Consider the following 15,688-nt stretch of genomic DNA (forward strand, 5'->3'; position numbering starts at 1 on the left):
CTGGGGAGGAAAAGAGAGAGGGGGAGAGAATTCCCAGCAGACCTCGTTCAGTGCAGAGCTTGCCATGGGGCTTGATCTCATGACAGTGAGACCAGGGCTTGAGTCGTTATCAAGAGTCAGATGCTCAACTGACTAAGCCACCCAGGGGTCCCCTGAATGTTTTAAATATACAATATATTTGTAACCTAATGGCACAATTGTTTCCATATTTCTAAATTTTTTTAACATTTATTTATTTTTTGAGACAGAGAGAGAGAGAGCATGAACAGGGGAGGGTCAAAGGAAGAGGGAGACATAGAATCTGAAACAGGCTCCAGGCTCTGAGCTGTCAGCACAGAGCCCAACGCGGGGCTCGAACCCACAGACCACGAGATCATGACCTGAGCCGAAGTCAGACGCTTAACCGACTGAGCCACCCAGGCGCCCCTGTTTTCATATTTCTAAAGAGGTTTTTTGAACAAATTATTTGAAAATATTTGAATATCCTATAGAAGAGGAGCACATAGACAAAACCCGTAAGATGTGTTAGGTGTGTATATACAATGTGTAAATAAGTAGCTCGTGAGATGTAGGCAGAATCTGTAAGATGAGCCGGGTAGGATAAATAAGATAGTAAGCAGATCCTGTGTGAGATGAACATAGATTTAAAAAGATAGATCAAAAGACACCTAAAGTTTGGGGCACTGTAAATATATTGGAGACACATAGTATTCGGGAGGCACTAAAATATATGTAAGCCCTTGAGTATTCTTAGGTTTTAATTTGGTCACTCACTGGTAATGCCCATTCAGGCCTCGTATGTCTTCTACTCAAGAAACACAAATGAAATCCATAGCTTCTCACAGGCAGAGTCCAGGGAGATTTTCAAATGGTGAGTCCTGTGATTGCTCAGGCATACTTGCCCTGCGTCTCTCTGGTAGAGCAAGTATGTATGTTGGTCTTAGGCTTCTTCTGTTTGTTGAGTCTATTTACTCAAACCTCAGTTCTGGTGCTTGTAACTATGCCATTAATGGATAGTGAAACTCAGAAGAGAGACAGAGGGAGATGATATCCCTCTTTGTGTATGTATTTATGTGTATAGATAGATAGAGAGACAGAGACAGAGACAGAGACACAGAGAGGGAGAATTGCATAACCCAGAAGATAGGTAGTATTGTCTTCCACTCTGCTTGCATACTATCTTAAGTGCATTAACCTATGCCACTTTTCTCCTTTGCTTTTCACTACGTAAATTAATTGATTAAATAAATCATATTGTTTGAACCTTTTAATTGTTCTGTATGCTTTATTCTTCTGTGGCCTTGGGGATCTTGCCTGCCTGTATATTTGGAGGTTACCACTACATCAAAATAATTTTCATCATGACAGGTTTCTTCCTAACAGGAAATATTATATTCTATGGCAGGACTACTAGATATTATTGCAATGCTAGTTCGGCTGGTATATTTGATGATTATTAATTCTGCTACACATATTTTGAAATATATTTGTAGAAATGCAGATCTATTTTGTTTTTCTGCGAAGTTACCCAAAGAATGTACTGAATACCACAAAGCATCCTCCAGCCCACACTCCTTCAAAAAAGTTGATATCCAAAATATTGTATGACTCTTTCATAAACTTTGTTTAATGGCTTTCTATGTGTAATGCATTATGTTAGATAATGTGGAAATTACAAATGTGGAGGAGATACAATCTTTGTTTTTAAGGAACTCATGTATAACAGCAAGGAATATTCATTGCAAAATAGAACAAAAAATGTAAAATGTAAAAACAGGTAGTTACAGAGTACTACAGAAATCTAGAGGAGGGATCCAGAAGAAGGAGAGATGTCATTTTATAAAAAGGGAATCTAGAAAGGCTTTATGAGTTTAGGAGTGGAAATCACATGTAAAGATAAACATTTGCCAAGGAAAACTGACCGCCTGCTATGGGAACTTACACAATGCCATTATCTTAGAATTTACCAAGTGGTAAGGTCCGTTCAGAAGTTTATTTGTCTTATTTTTAAATGCAAGGAGGCAGAAGCAAACTTAATATTTCTGCTACTAACTGTTGGTGGGAGTACAAACTGGGCAGACATTCTGGAGAACAGTATGGAGGTTTCTCAAAAAAATTAAAAATAGAGGGGGGACCTGGGTGGCTCAGTCGGTTGAACCTCCGACTTCAATTCAGGTCATGATCTCAGGCTTCGTGAGTTTGAGCTCTGCATTGGACTCATTGCTGTCAGCCTGGAGCCCATTTTGGATCCTCTGTCCCTCTCTCTTTCTGCCCCTCCCCTGCTTGTGTTCTCTATTTCTACCTCTATCTCAAAATAAATAAAACTTAAAAAAACAAACCAGAACTACCCTATGATCCAGCACTAGCACTACTAGGAACTTGCCCAAAGGATACAAAATGCTGATTCTAAGGGGCACATGCACCTCAATGATTATAGCAGCACTGGGTTCACTGGAGGCTCCAGTGCCGCCAAATTATAGAAAGAGTCCAAATGTCCATCGACTGATGAATGGATAAAGAAGATATGGTATATAGAATGGAATATTACACAGCAATCAAAAAGAATGAAATCTTGCCATTTACAACAACATGGATGGAACTAGAATGGGTTATGCTAAGCAAAATAAGGCAGAGAAAGAAAAATACCATATAATTTCACTCATATGTGGAATTTAAGAAACAAAACAGATGAACATAGGGGAAGGGAAGGAACAATAAGATAAAAACAGAGAGGGAGACAAACCATGAGACTCTTTAAATACAGTGAACAAACAGGATTGCTGAAGGGGGGTGGGAGAATGGGTTAAATGGGTGATGGGCATTAAGGAGGGCACTTCTTGGGATGAGCACTGGGTCTTACACAATAAGTGAGGAATCACTTGGTTCTACTCCTGAAACCTATACAACACTGTATGTCAACTACCTTGAATTTAAATGAATAAATTTTAAAAAAAATTGCTACTAAAGTGAAAGCACACTGAAAATTTTTAATTCTATGGTAAAATATTTAAAAAACATGTGTATAAACATTTTGGGTGAGAAAGCATATTGCACTTTTTCTTTAAATATCCTATAAATATAAACTTCACGCAGTACATAAACTTCTATTAAGTAAAATAAGACTTATAAAATATTATTGCCAACTCTTACCAATCTCATGAATCTTGCCACTTTAAATATGCTCTGCTGCAGTACGGATATATAAACCAATGATTTTAGAAAGCTTAGAAAAATACCCACATGCATTCCTTTGGGTATAACTAAAAACATGGGAACAATACAGTGCTTCTGAAGCTTTAGCTATTCTTTTCACTTCTTCCTCGTTTATGTGTTGCTTAACATATTTATATTGATCTTGATTTCTTGTTATCAGAATGGTAAATGCTGCTATATATACAAGACATTAATGAAAGTATATGCACATGCATGTATACTTGCTCAATTTTCTAGAAAATACAGCATTTTTTTTTCTCATCATGCTTCTTAGTCCACCTCCAAATGATCAAGCGGTGTCAGCACCTTCAGGCGTGCAAAGTTCTGTCCATGGTCCTGAAGACGGCCTTTCTGACCCAAGTCCACTGCCTAACCATGAATTCAGAAAGCACTCTTTCCTGCTGTTTCTGACCCAAGGTCACAGCCTAACATGAACTCAGCAAAGCACTCTTTCCTGCTGTACACTTATGTGACTATAGGAACCTGAACTATACACTTAAGAAACTGCCATCAATTTTTTAGAGATGGTTCAAAAATTAAAACCTATTAGTCAATCCAAGTCTAATATCATGCCTCAGCCTTGCATGTACATCAGAACTCTTGAAAGAGAACCAATTTTAATAAGTACACAAGAGACTTATGTATAAACTGGAATAATAGTTTATTAATTTTCAGTTGCATAGTAGCTAAGTAAATGCTTACCAAGAGGATAAATCATCTCCTTTTAGTTGGAAAATACTAATAAGTAGCATTTAGTCTGTTCTAGGCATTGTTTGAAGCACTTCATATGTATAAAGACAGGCAATCATCACAAAAACCTATAAAATAAATACCATTATTGCTCTTATTTTACAGATGAGGAACTTGAAGTACATGGTGGAAGCAGAATACTGCCCCAGAGACCAGTCAGGTCAGGAATATGGGCCAAAGTCCTCCCTTATTTATAATGTTTTGTGTGTGTCCTCACTAATAATAATTCCATTTGCTACTTTTTAAATAGAGGCAGTATTGCATAGTTATTAAGGAGGCTCAGAGTATAGACTACTTGGGCTCTAAATACTACCTGGGACATCAGTAGTTGCATGGCCTTTGCAAGTTGCTTTCCATTTCTGCACCTCGGTTTTCCAATCTATAAAATGGGCAAAATAATAATGCCTATCACATAAAGTTGTTACGAGGGTTAAATGAGTTAAAGCATGTATTTAGAAAAATAGCTGACACATAATAGACCTCAATAAATATTAACTATCATTATTGCATGTTTTCATGGAATTAACTGGGCTCTAACCAGATTTTTTATCAATTTTATCATGTTCATAAGAAATTTTGTGGCCAAAGGATATGGCTTAAATATTTAGTTTTCTTTCTTATGCATTGATCTTATGGTTTAAATATAGAGGTTTGACTGTGTTTCCATCTTCTAAATTTGGTCTATGTAGCAGAGTAAATAAGAAATAATATAAATTACAAATGAGGACATCCAGAAAAACAGTGTTTTTCTTTTCCTTTTTCTTTAAAAATATTTTATTTTTAAGTAGTCTCTGTAACCAGTGTGGTTGTGACTCGAACTCACAACCTAGAGAACAAGAGTAGCACATTCTATGGACTGAGCCAGCCAGGTGCCCCAACAGTTTTTTATTGTGTGGCTAATTTACAATATATGATATTGACAACAGAAAGGTAACTACTATAAGTATTCATATATGAACCAAGTCAATTAAAGTTAACTGAAGAATTTATGTTCCTTGATGTATATGGTTAATCATTATTAGGCAACTAAGACAAAAGAAATCAGAAAACAGTAGGCAGTTGCCACAATGACATGGTCAAATGAGACATACTATATAAATACCTTTCCAGGATTGAATCAGGAATATAAACAAAATAGGTATTTTTGGAAATGTTGCAGTGCAACAATTTCTAGGAGATAAAGTTTCATTTTAATATTAAAAGTAAGGTTATTCATTTATAAAGCATTAATATGATTAAAAATTATTCTGTTTAATACCTAGATATCCTATTAAATTTTGGTATACGAACAAAGAAAAAAATGCAAGATTGAGGTTTATTTTTAGATTTATTTATTTATTTTGAGAGAGAGAGAGCATGTGTGCATGAGTGGGGGAGGGGCAGAGAGAGAGGGAGAGAGGGAATCCCAAGCAGACTCCCTCCTGAGGCTGAGCTCGATCCCATGATGGTGAGATCATGACCTGAGCTGAAATCAAGATTCAGACACTTACCCGACCGAGCTGCCCAGGCATCCCACAAAATTGAGTTTTATCCTTAAAAATTTCAAAGTCAATGGGAGAGGTAAACAAATAAGCAAAGAATGACAATACAGTATGAAGAGGCATGGATCAAGGAGCATAGAAATAAAAATGAGAAAAGGCATGTGAAGGAGATTTCAAAGAGTGTAAGTTTTTGACTTTCTAGACTAGTACCCTGTTAGAAAGAACAGTTTAGTTTTTAAGGTGTAGGTTTTAAGTCTTTAAGTCTTTAAGTCAGGTTTTAAGTCTTAATTTTATACTTTATGGTTGTGTGAACTTGTGCAAACCCCTTAAGCTTCATCTCATCTATTGCAGTGAGTATTAAATGAGATAATGCATGAAAAGTAATTAACTCAAACTCTAGCCTATTGGTTTTCAATATAATGTTTCTATTATGAAAGATGACAAAGTATTTGCCATGAAGGGTTATTGAATGTGGTTGAGTGCCTTCCAGAAATAGGAAGATTACCTAAAGCAAAGACGCAGGGAGAGTACACACTTAAGTAAAGTGTAAGTGCATGTGGGGTGAGCAGCAGAAGAATAAACTAGAAAGTTAGGAAGAGTTTAGATTTTATTTTGAATGTGAGGATTCTTTAGTGTATATGATGGAATATCTGGTTGCCTGGGGAAACACATAATGACATAGTATGATGTTAGCCAAAATTTATATGACCTAGTATTTAATCACAGTGACATATTAAAAAAAGTAATATGTATATAAGTGAATCTGATTATTCCACAGAAAATTCTTGGGTGTGTAAGGATTTATAGGTCATTTGCAGTAACTCTGGTTGGAAACTACTGCTAATAATGATGAAGAACAGTGAAGATTTTGCTCAGGGAATGACATTGTCAGGTTTGCATTTGAGAAAAGGGTTCTCTGTTCATGGTTGAAGGATGTGTTATAAAAAGGTAAGAGAGAGGGTGAGGCTGTAGAAATGAAATCAATTAGAGTCCATTTCAATGGTTTGGAAAAGGGTTACATATCAGTCTGTGTCTTAATAGGAAACAAAGGGTTCAATCTACTAGGATTTATTAAAAGACATTTTAGTAAAGGAAATAATTATTGGTAGGTCGAGCAGAGTTAGGATTAGCAAGAGTGTGAAGCCATTACAACCCTTAATCCTTACTGGGTTTACTACTTTTAAGGTATCATGAGAGACTGGTTGAGGGCTGGAATCACGGGAGAAGCTATAATCATAAAGCTAAGTAGTATTCATCAGAACAACAATGAAGCAAAGAGGGAATGGGGGAAACATAAACTCAACTTCTTCCCTTCCCACTCTCCAAATCCTTCTGGTACCTCCAAACCAATCCCCACCAGAAGCTAAGTAGCAAGGAAAACCTCTTCAAGAAGTCAACTCTCTGGAAAACTGAGAAAAACAAAGAATAGATCTAGGGGGGCAGACAGAGACTAACCAGCACAAGATTAAAGTGTCTATATGAGAACAATGGCAATGAGCATGGAGAAGAGGGATTAACTGCAAGATATTTTTCTGAGGTAGGATCCATAAGACTTGGTGACTGTGACATATCCCATAGGATTCTACAAATACACTTGATAAATATTTGTTTTGAAAACATATAATGACAGAGTGGTATGATGTCAGTCATGTTTTAAAAGAACTGGCATTTAATTAATTAAAGTACAATAATTTGTTTGAAAATAGTTGTATTTGTATATGTGAGATATTGATTATTCCAGTGGGGTACAAATGAGAGGAAAGATATTGCAGTGATATTCAGATTTCTTATTTGGAAACCTAGATGAATAGCGGAATTATTTACCAAGAAAAAAAAAAAAAGATTACAAGAGAAAGTAAGGGGAAAGTGGAGCTGGAGTTGGAGTGAAGAAAATTAAGTCAATGAGTTGTGTGAGGGTCCTTTTTTTTTTTTAACCAATATTATTTAGTGGTGTATTGGAACTTAGAGCCAAGCTCCAATAGTAATTAGTAAGATAAGAATAATTAAATAAAAACTATGGACAATGACAGTAAGATTTTTTTTTTTTTACCATTAACAGGCATGTATCTGCCTAGGAAATTCAAGAAGCTCAAATGTAAAACCATTAGAATAAAAGAGAATAATAAAGTGGCTGGTTACAATATGAACATACAATGATCAATAGCCTTCCTAAACAATATATACAATCAACTGGAAAATATAACGAAGTAAACAGTCCCATGGGTGAGGTTGAGTTTTAATGGTTGAAATCACTCATTTATTAGACTGAAGCTGGGTTAATCTAGTTTCCAAAGATTTCAAAGTTAATACAGCTTTAAAGTGGCAGTATTAGCAACTTATTTGGAGAAAGGTACAGCATACAGGTCTACAGTGGAACATAACAATTTCATAGCTAGTCATCATTTACTGTGGAAAAAATATCTCTGCAGTGAAAATTACCCTCCCACCTGTTCAGGACAACTGCAGAGAAAACTCTCCTGCCTAGATAAATGGCTTCAGGGTCTCAGGTTCCCTGGAAACAACTCCAGAGAGCTTATTAATGTGATATCAGGAAACTAAACTATGATTTTATAACATTGACAGTTCCGTTAGACTCAGCAGTGTGTTGACAAAATGGGATATTGGTAGGCCCAAACAATTTTTTCCACATCATTTTTTGAAGTTGTTTTATTAACCCCATGACCCTGGACCTTAAAAGCATTGGTTTCTTTTTTTGTTATTGTTATTGTTTTTGTTTTTAATGTTATAAATTACTCTTTAATGAACATCTTTGTAGAGAAGTATTTTTTTCCCCTAGAATTTCTAGTTACTTCTCTATGGAAAAAAAAATCAAAACACAACCTCAAAGGCTGTAAGAATTCTTAAAGCATTCAGCATATATTATTAGTTATAAAATCTCTACTTAATATCAAAAAATTGTATCTCAATTTTTAAACTTAAATATTAGGTGAAATTTCACACTTTTTTTTGCCATTGGCAAAACTTTTTTTTTTGTGACTTCTTAATGTCTCTTTCTTCCTTATCTAATGAGGTCTTTTTGCTTTTTATTGATTTATATGTACTCTTTATATATTGAATATGCCAACAATATCTGCTGAAAACATTTTATCTAGGTTATTAAACTTTAAATTCTAATATGGTGCTTTTGATATTCAGGAAATTTTGTTGTAAACAACAACAGATATTGCAGGAGGCAGTCACAATCCCCCAGACTTCAAGCTGTATTACAAACCTGTAATCATCAAGACAGTATGGTACTGGCACAAAAACAGACACTTAGATCTGAGTGGAACAGAATAGAGAAACCAGAAATGGACCCACAAACATATGGACAACTAATCTTTGACAAAGCAGGAAAGAATTGCCAATGGAATAAAGACAGTCTCTTCAGCAAGTGGTGCTGGGAAATCTGGACAGTGACATGCAGAAGAATGAACCTGGAGCACTTTCTTACATCACACACAAAAATAAACTCAAAATGGATAAAAAACCTAAATGTAAGACAGGAAGCCATCAAAATCCTCGAGGAGAAAGCAGGCAAAAACCTCTTTGATCTTGGCCGCAGCATCTTCTTTCTCAACACATCTCCAGAGGCAAGGGAAACAAAAGCAAAAATGAACTATTGGGACCTCATCAAAATAAAAAGCTTCTGCACAGTGAAGGACACCATCAGCAAGACTAGAAGGCAACCAACAGAATGGGAGAAGATATTTGCAAACGACATATCAGATAAAGGGTTAGTATCCAAAATCTATAAAGAACTTCTCAAACTCAACACCCAAAAAACAAATAATCCAGTGAAGAAATGGGCACAAGACATGAATAGACACTTCTCCAAAGAAGGCATCCAGATGGCCAACCGACACATGAAAAAAATGCTCAACTTCACTCATCATCAGGGAAACACAAGTCAAAACCACAATGAGATACCACCCCACACCTGTCAGAATGGCTAACACTAACAACTTAGGCAACAACAGGCGAGGATGTGGAAAATAGAGGATCTCTTTTGCACTGCTGGTGGGAATGCAAGCTGGCGCAGCCACTCTGGCAAAAAGTATGGAGGTTCCTCAAAAAATTAAAAATAGAAGTACCCTACGACCCAGCAATTGCTCTACTAGGTATTTATCCAAAGGATGCAGGTGTGGTGTTTTGAAGGGACACATGCATTCCCATGTTTATAGCAGCACTATCAACAATAGCCAAAGTATGGAAAGAGCCCAAATGTCCATCAATGGATGAATGGATAAAGAAGATGGTATATATATACAATGGAGTATTACTCAGCAATCAAAAAGAATGAAATCTTGCCATTTGCAACTACGTGGGTGGAACTGGAGGGTATTATGCTAAGTGAAATTAGTCAGCCAGAGAATGACAAATATCATATGACTTCACTCATATGAGGACCTTAGGACACAGAACAGATGAACACAAGGGAAGGGAAGTAAAAATAATATAAACACAGGGAGGGGGACAAAGCAGAAGAGACTCATAAATATGGAGAACAAACAGAGGGTTACTAGAGGGGTTGTGAGAGGGGGGATGGGCTAATTGGGTAAGGGGCATTAAGGAATGTACTCCTGAAATCATTGTGCACTATATGCTAACTAACTTGGATGTAAATTTAACAAAAAAATTTTTTGTTGTTTAATAAAATATATTACTATTTCTATTTTTTATAAAGTTATTTATCTTGAGAGGGAGCACATAAACAGGGGAAGGGCAGAGAGAAAGAGAGAAAGAGAGAGAGAAAATCCCAAGCAGGTTCTGCGCTAACAGTGTAGAGACCTCCATGGGGCATGATCGCCAAAACTGTGAGATCATGACCTGGGATGAAACCAAGAGTTGGACGCTTAACTGAGTGAGCCACTGAGGGGACCCATTTTTAATTTCTTTTCATTGCTTAGATCATAGAAATTCCTTTTCTACTGAGATAAATGTATATGTTCTTCTTAATTTTTTATTCTATAATGTTGAACACAAATCCTTCTAGACTTACTTTGGTTCATAAACCAAATAAAGCAAGTAATTTAACTTGTGCATCAGATTTTTCTCACATAAAATAGGAATAATGATTGTGCCTACCTTCAAAGGTTTTTGTGAGGTTTAATTAATTAATGTACTGTGCTTAAAGCAGAGACTGATACGTAGCAGATACTCAGTAAATGTTACCATTATTATTCATAACCATTTGTCCAAATTCTAAAATTTAGAAATCTGGTTATTGGAAACTTTTTCACAACTCATTTGGCGTAAAACATGACCAAACTTTTGTATGGCTTATTTTATCAAACTTGGTGTGAACCTTCATTTATTTCACTGCAGACAAAATGCTGTGTTTGACCATAGGGTACTGACCTAGGCCCCTGTGGGGATAGTGTACAAAATACATTATATACACTATATTTGGTTCTAAAGAGTTAGTGGATAAAAATTTTCTAGTACAGGGACACCTGGATGGCTCAGTTGGTTAAATGTCCAACTTTGGCTCAGGTCATAACCTCACAGTTTGTGAGTTTGAGCTTCGCATCAGGCTCTCTACTGTCAGTATAGAGCCCACTTTGGATCCCCTGTCGTCACCACCCTCTCAAAAAAAAATTTAAAAAGTTTTAGGGTGCTAGTAGTCCCTGAACCTGGATCTGGGTTCAGCTGCTAAATGCTGGGCACCATTTTAGGTATATCTGTATTCTGTTATTTTATTTAATCATCACATTCATTCATTCATTCATTCAACCAGTAGTTTCTAGGTTCTGTTCAGGATGTTTGGGATGTATCACTCATAAAACAGATTAATTTCTCCTTCCTTCTTTGAGACAGCATCTTATTTCTTAGAGACCACATCATCACCCTTGTCACCATTAGTAAAATAACCTTTAGGGAGGAGTGGGAAATAACACTATATTAAAAGTACACTAGAATTGCACATGTATCTTGATTTAAAAATATTAAAATAAATTGAGGAAAAGTAACTTGGATTGTATTTTACAGGAGAAAGTGAGGTTCAGAGAGAGTAAGATATTTTGACATGAAGCTATAGTAAGAGATGAAACTGGAGTTAGCCCCCTTTGAAGGCCATCCTCTTTCCAGTGTTCCATTTTTATGTCTGTTGGAAAGATCCCCAACAGAACAGATTTTCCTTTTTCCCCTTCTCCTCTTACTTCTCCCCCTTCTTGTCCTTGCCAGTAAAATCTATTGCATGTTATTGAATGTGCATTATATCTGTTTAGGACACAGCTCAGGACACCCTGTTTAGATCTGTTACAAATATTACCCTACCTTTGTATCACACTTCTAACTCTATTTTCTCATAAAAGGCTCTCAAGTGAGAGGTATGTAAGACAGCTATCATTAACTTCCTTTTCCAAATGAGAAAGATAAGATGGCTAGGTTAAATGAATTGCTTAAGTGATGAAGTATATCATGAAGAGAGTTAGGTCCAGAAGCAAGTTTGTAGCATTCTGAGCTCTTTCCACGTAGCTCTCAGTGGACTTCAGGAATTAAAGTTGACTTGGAAAATCAGGAATGTCTATTAGGGTCTTTCCTTAGCAAATATATTTTTCAGTGTTGTCTCCTACAATAGTTAAAAAGATACAGCCTTGGGAAAGTAGTCTGCTGTAAGGATTAAGAGCTATGACTCAAAAAATCTGAAAACTATCTCCCTGTTGTGAACATTTCATTCTGTGTTGTCCTTAATTCCATGCCTATAAATGGGGTCAACTAAGATAATGGAATTAATTTGGATGTCTATGAATATATGAAACAAGATCTGGGTGGAGATATTGAAGGCAGATCACTCATGCTACTATCACAGCTGAATACAATGAACATCTGATTAAGAAAAATTCCAACTTAATACAATGAGGAACTGATATAGACTTAGGTAAATCAGCATCTCTACTTTGCAAATACTTTTATTTTATTATATACATACATTTTTTTTTCATAGCCTGCTATTGCTATATATAGAATTTCTTTTTTCCTTTTCAGAAGCACTGTGGCTCAAAAGAACTTTTCCCCATCCCTTCCTCTACCTTTAAACAAAAGCTGTTCCTCTATGACCACTTCTAGGTCATGTTAGTGCCAATGACCAGCACTATAGACAGAGCAACTGGAAAATGAGCATAAGATTATGGGATGGGCCACCTGTCCTGTAAAATAAGGATGTTTAATGACGGAAGAATGTACTGAAGCCAAAGTCAAAATTACATCAATATTTAGATTATGTCTGCTAACACATCTTATGAATATAAAGATTATTATTTGTTTACATTATTTCACTTATGAGAAATTAATACAAAAGCTAGTTTAGCAGTATATCTCAAAAGAATGATAATTGGTTATACGTATCTTTTAACCTTTCCACAAATCCATTCAAGTAACCCTTGTTAGCAGAGTTGCTGAACATCAGCCAATTATCAAAAAGGTAAGATACAAAAAGGATTTTGAAGAAATCTATACTAAACCTTTCTATTTAAAGAAGCTTGGTTATACGTTTGTGTCCAAGAAATATTACTTTCTGTGATAAAAAAAAAACACATATGGTGCCTTTGAGATATAATATGTAAAATGATCTATTTTCCTTGTTAATATTCACAGTAGGGAAGAAAGCCTTCATTTGGATGGGAGATGTACCTTCCCAGACCCACAAATGGATTAACTGTACAGAGAAGAGAGTTGCTGAGGTAGTCTTTGTTTTTACTTAATAGCTTATGGTTATTCTTTTTATTTCATTTTACAGTGATCTGTCTCCAAGTACAAAATTCATTGCACCTTGCTTTATGTCCAAAACTGTTTTAAGGATAGACTGGAAACTAAAACTTATTTGGTATTCTGAAATGCTTTTTCTCTGTAAATAACTTTGGAAGCATTCATTAACAGGGATAATGAAAATAAAATTCATGTTGAATTTTGTAACTAATCACAAAGCCCACAAAAGCATATTGTCCATCTCAGCAATCAATCAATCTATAAAATAAATGAAATCATAATGTTTCCATTTTTTCAAAGGAAAAATTATCTAAAAGTTGCTGGTGTGCTATTAGGCAGGCAGGCTATATATATTTAGGCTGACAGAATAAAATCTTAAATTTGACTTGTTACTAGTTTAGTTGCCTGGACAATTTTTGAAATCTCTCTAGGTATCTGTTTATTCATCTTCAAGAGAGATTAATAACGCTCATGTCATGTGGGTAATTTTAAAGATCAAATGGACTAGTGCATATAAGCACTTGGCACAGTATCTGGCACATAATAAGGGCTTATAATATTATTTTTGCTTATTATTTATTATTTATCAACAGTTAACAAATTCAAACCCAGGAGAACTTGTTGTTAGCAAGCAATGAGCTATTAATGAGTTTATTAATTCAGATAAAACCAGAGTATAAAAGTTTTATAGCTCATGAAATCCACAAGGGAAAATATTAAAATGTGTCAATTTTCCCGCTGGAAAACATTCATTGTTCTGGTGAAGAGAGTCATGTATCACTATGAAGACTGTGCTGCAGATCCTCAATAATTGAGGCAGAGTTAATATTTCCATTCTGAATCTTCAATTCTAAGGTTTAATATATTCACCATTTAAATAAGATTAGAATGATAGGTATGTAAGGTATGAATTCAGATGTAATTTTTTTTCTAAGAATTATAATACTTTTTTTTCAATGTAACAATTAATGTTTTGTTGTTATTTATAGCCATCCATTTGGATAAAAATATCTTAAAATATTCAAAAAGCATGATTTAAAAATTACAAATAAGGAAAAAAGAATGCATTAGAAGTGGGAAATGTCTGTGACACAGGCCAGCACCTTGGTAGATTAATACACACTTGGAAAGAAAGAAGATCTTGTAGAATGTAGTAAATTGACTTTGCTAAAATCCAGGGCCACAGTGAAGGTCCCAGCACAGTATTTTTAATATTCAAAAATAATAAAACTGACTACTTTTCCTTAGGACCTGTCAAGTTAAATTATGAGGGGGCAATAATTAAGCAAGAACATTTATCTGGGATCAAAGAATTGCAGTTCAGGGTATACAGATTTGGGTAGCTACCCAAACAGTTTCCCACTAGGGAGCAAAAGAGATTGCTTATATATGTAGTTTACAAAGAGTTTTTGATTAGTGTTGATGGCAGAAAAAAAAAAAAAAACAACTGTGACTGAAAGTAACTGGTTGCTAAGCAGTCTCTAAGTGTAGCAAGTTGCAGGTGTTTGGGCAGATTTCTTGGAACATTTGTGGTTTGGCCCCGTTCAAAAGTTCACGGTTCCACCCATGAAGATGTGTAAGGCCCATCTCCTTAATGGCCTCTCGGCTCCATTTTAAAGCCCCTTGATGTAAGTGACCTATTTTATTTCACCTGTCACAGACCAAATAAATTATCACATACGAATGCATTTCATTTTTCTTAAAGGAAGAGATAGAGGTTTTGCTTTTAGCCCTTTATAAAAGTGATAAAAAAAATGAGAGATACTTTTTCTGATCCTTTTGACTATTTGTCTAAGTGTCCCAGATCTGCTACCTCCCGATGCCTTTCTTGTCACCACACTTGTGTGTTAGTCCAGAGAATACTGAAGAACAGCAAGATAAACAAAGGCAATGAAGACAGATGGGAGTATCAGAGAAGCAATCTAGGAAGGAAGGTTTACAACTTGACCTTCTGAAATACTTAGAACAGCATCATTAGCAGTTCTAATTACTTTTTTTCCCCCAGCAATTAGATTGTTTGTCTATTCTCAAAGACGGTCATTGCTTACATTGCCAAATCCTTACCTTTTTTTCCATCTATTTTCTTTCCTATTTTCCCTGATTATTAGAAATATTCATTATTTTGATCCTTAAAAATACTCATTTCTAGAAGTTGTCCATACATTTTACATGTTCTTTTATACTTTGATTTGGAGGAAATGATAAGTGGCTATCCTTAAAAGCTTTTTCAAGGGGTGTCTGGGTAGCTCGGTCGGCTAAGAATCAGACTCTTGATTTAGACTCAGGTCATGTTCGCATGGTTCATGGGATTGTGCACTGGGTGGGGCTCTGTGCTGATAGCACGGAGCCTGGTTGGGATTCTCTCCCTCCCTCTCTCTCAAAAATAAATAAATAAACATTCAAAATAAAGTTTTTTTTCAACTCTTAAAAAACTAAGAACATCAACAAGGATGCTAAATACATATTTATAATAGATATTTATAATATACAATATATAAGTGATGCTTAAAATAATTTGAAGATAAATAAATGCA

The 15,688-nt window shown here is 35.4% G+C and overlaps 1 long non-coding RNA gene across 1 annotated transcript in view; it reads left to right on the forward strand.

Moving 5' to 3' along the window:
- LOC122237642 overlaps positions 1-13,129 on the forward strand; it is a 40,773-nt gene extending 27,644 nt beyond the window's left edge. The window contains exons 4-5 of the long non-coding RNA XR_006216233.1: positions 4,069-4,123; positions 13,044-13,129. This is a non-coding gene — a long non-coding RNA (uncharacterized LOC122237642). The remainder of the gene's footprint in view (positions 1-4,068; positions 4,124-13,043) is intronic.
- Positions 13,130-15,688: the final 2,559 nt, after the last annotated feature.

This window comes from Panthera tigris, chromosome B1, assembly GCF_018350195.1.
Source record: "Panthera tigris isolate Pti1 chromosome B1, P.tigris_Pti1_mat1.1, whole genome shotgun sequence".
Lineage (NCBI taxonomy): Eukaryota > Metazoa > Chordata > Mammalia > Carnivora > Felidae > Panthera > Panthera tigris.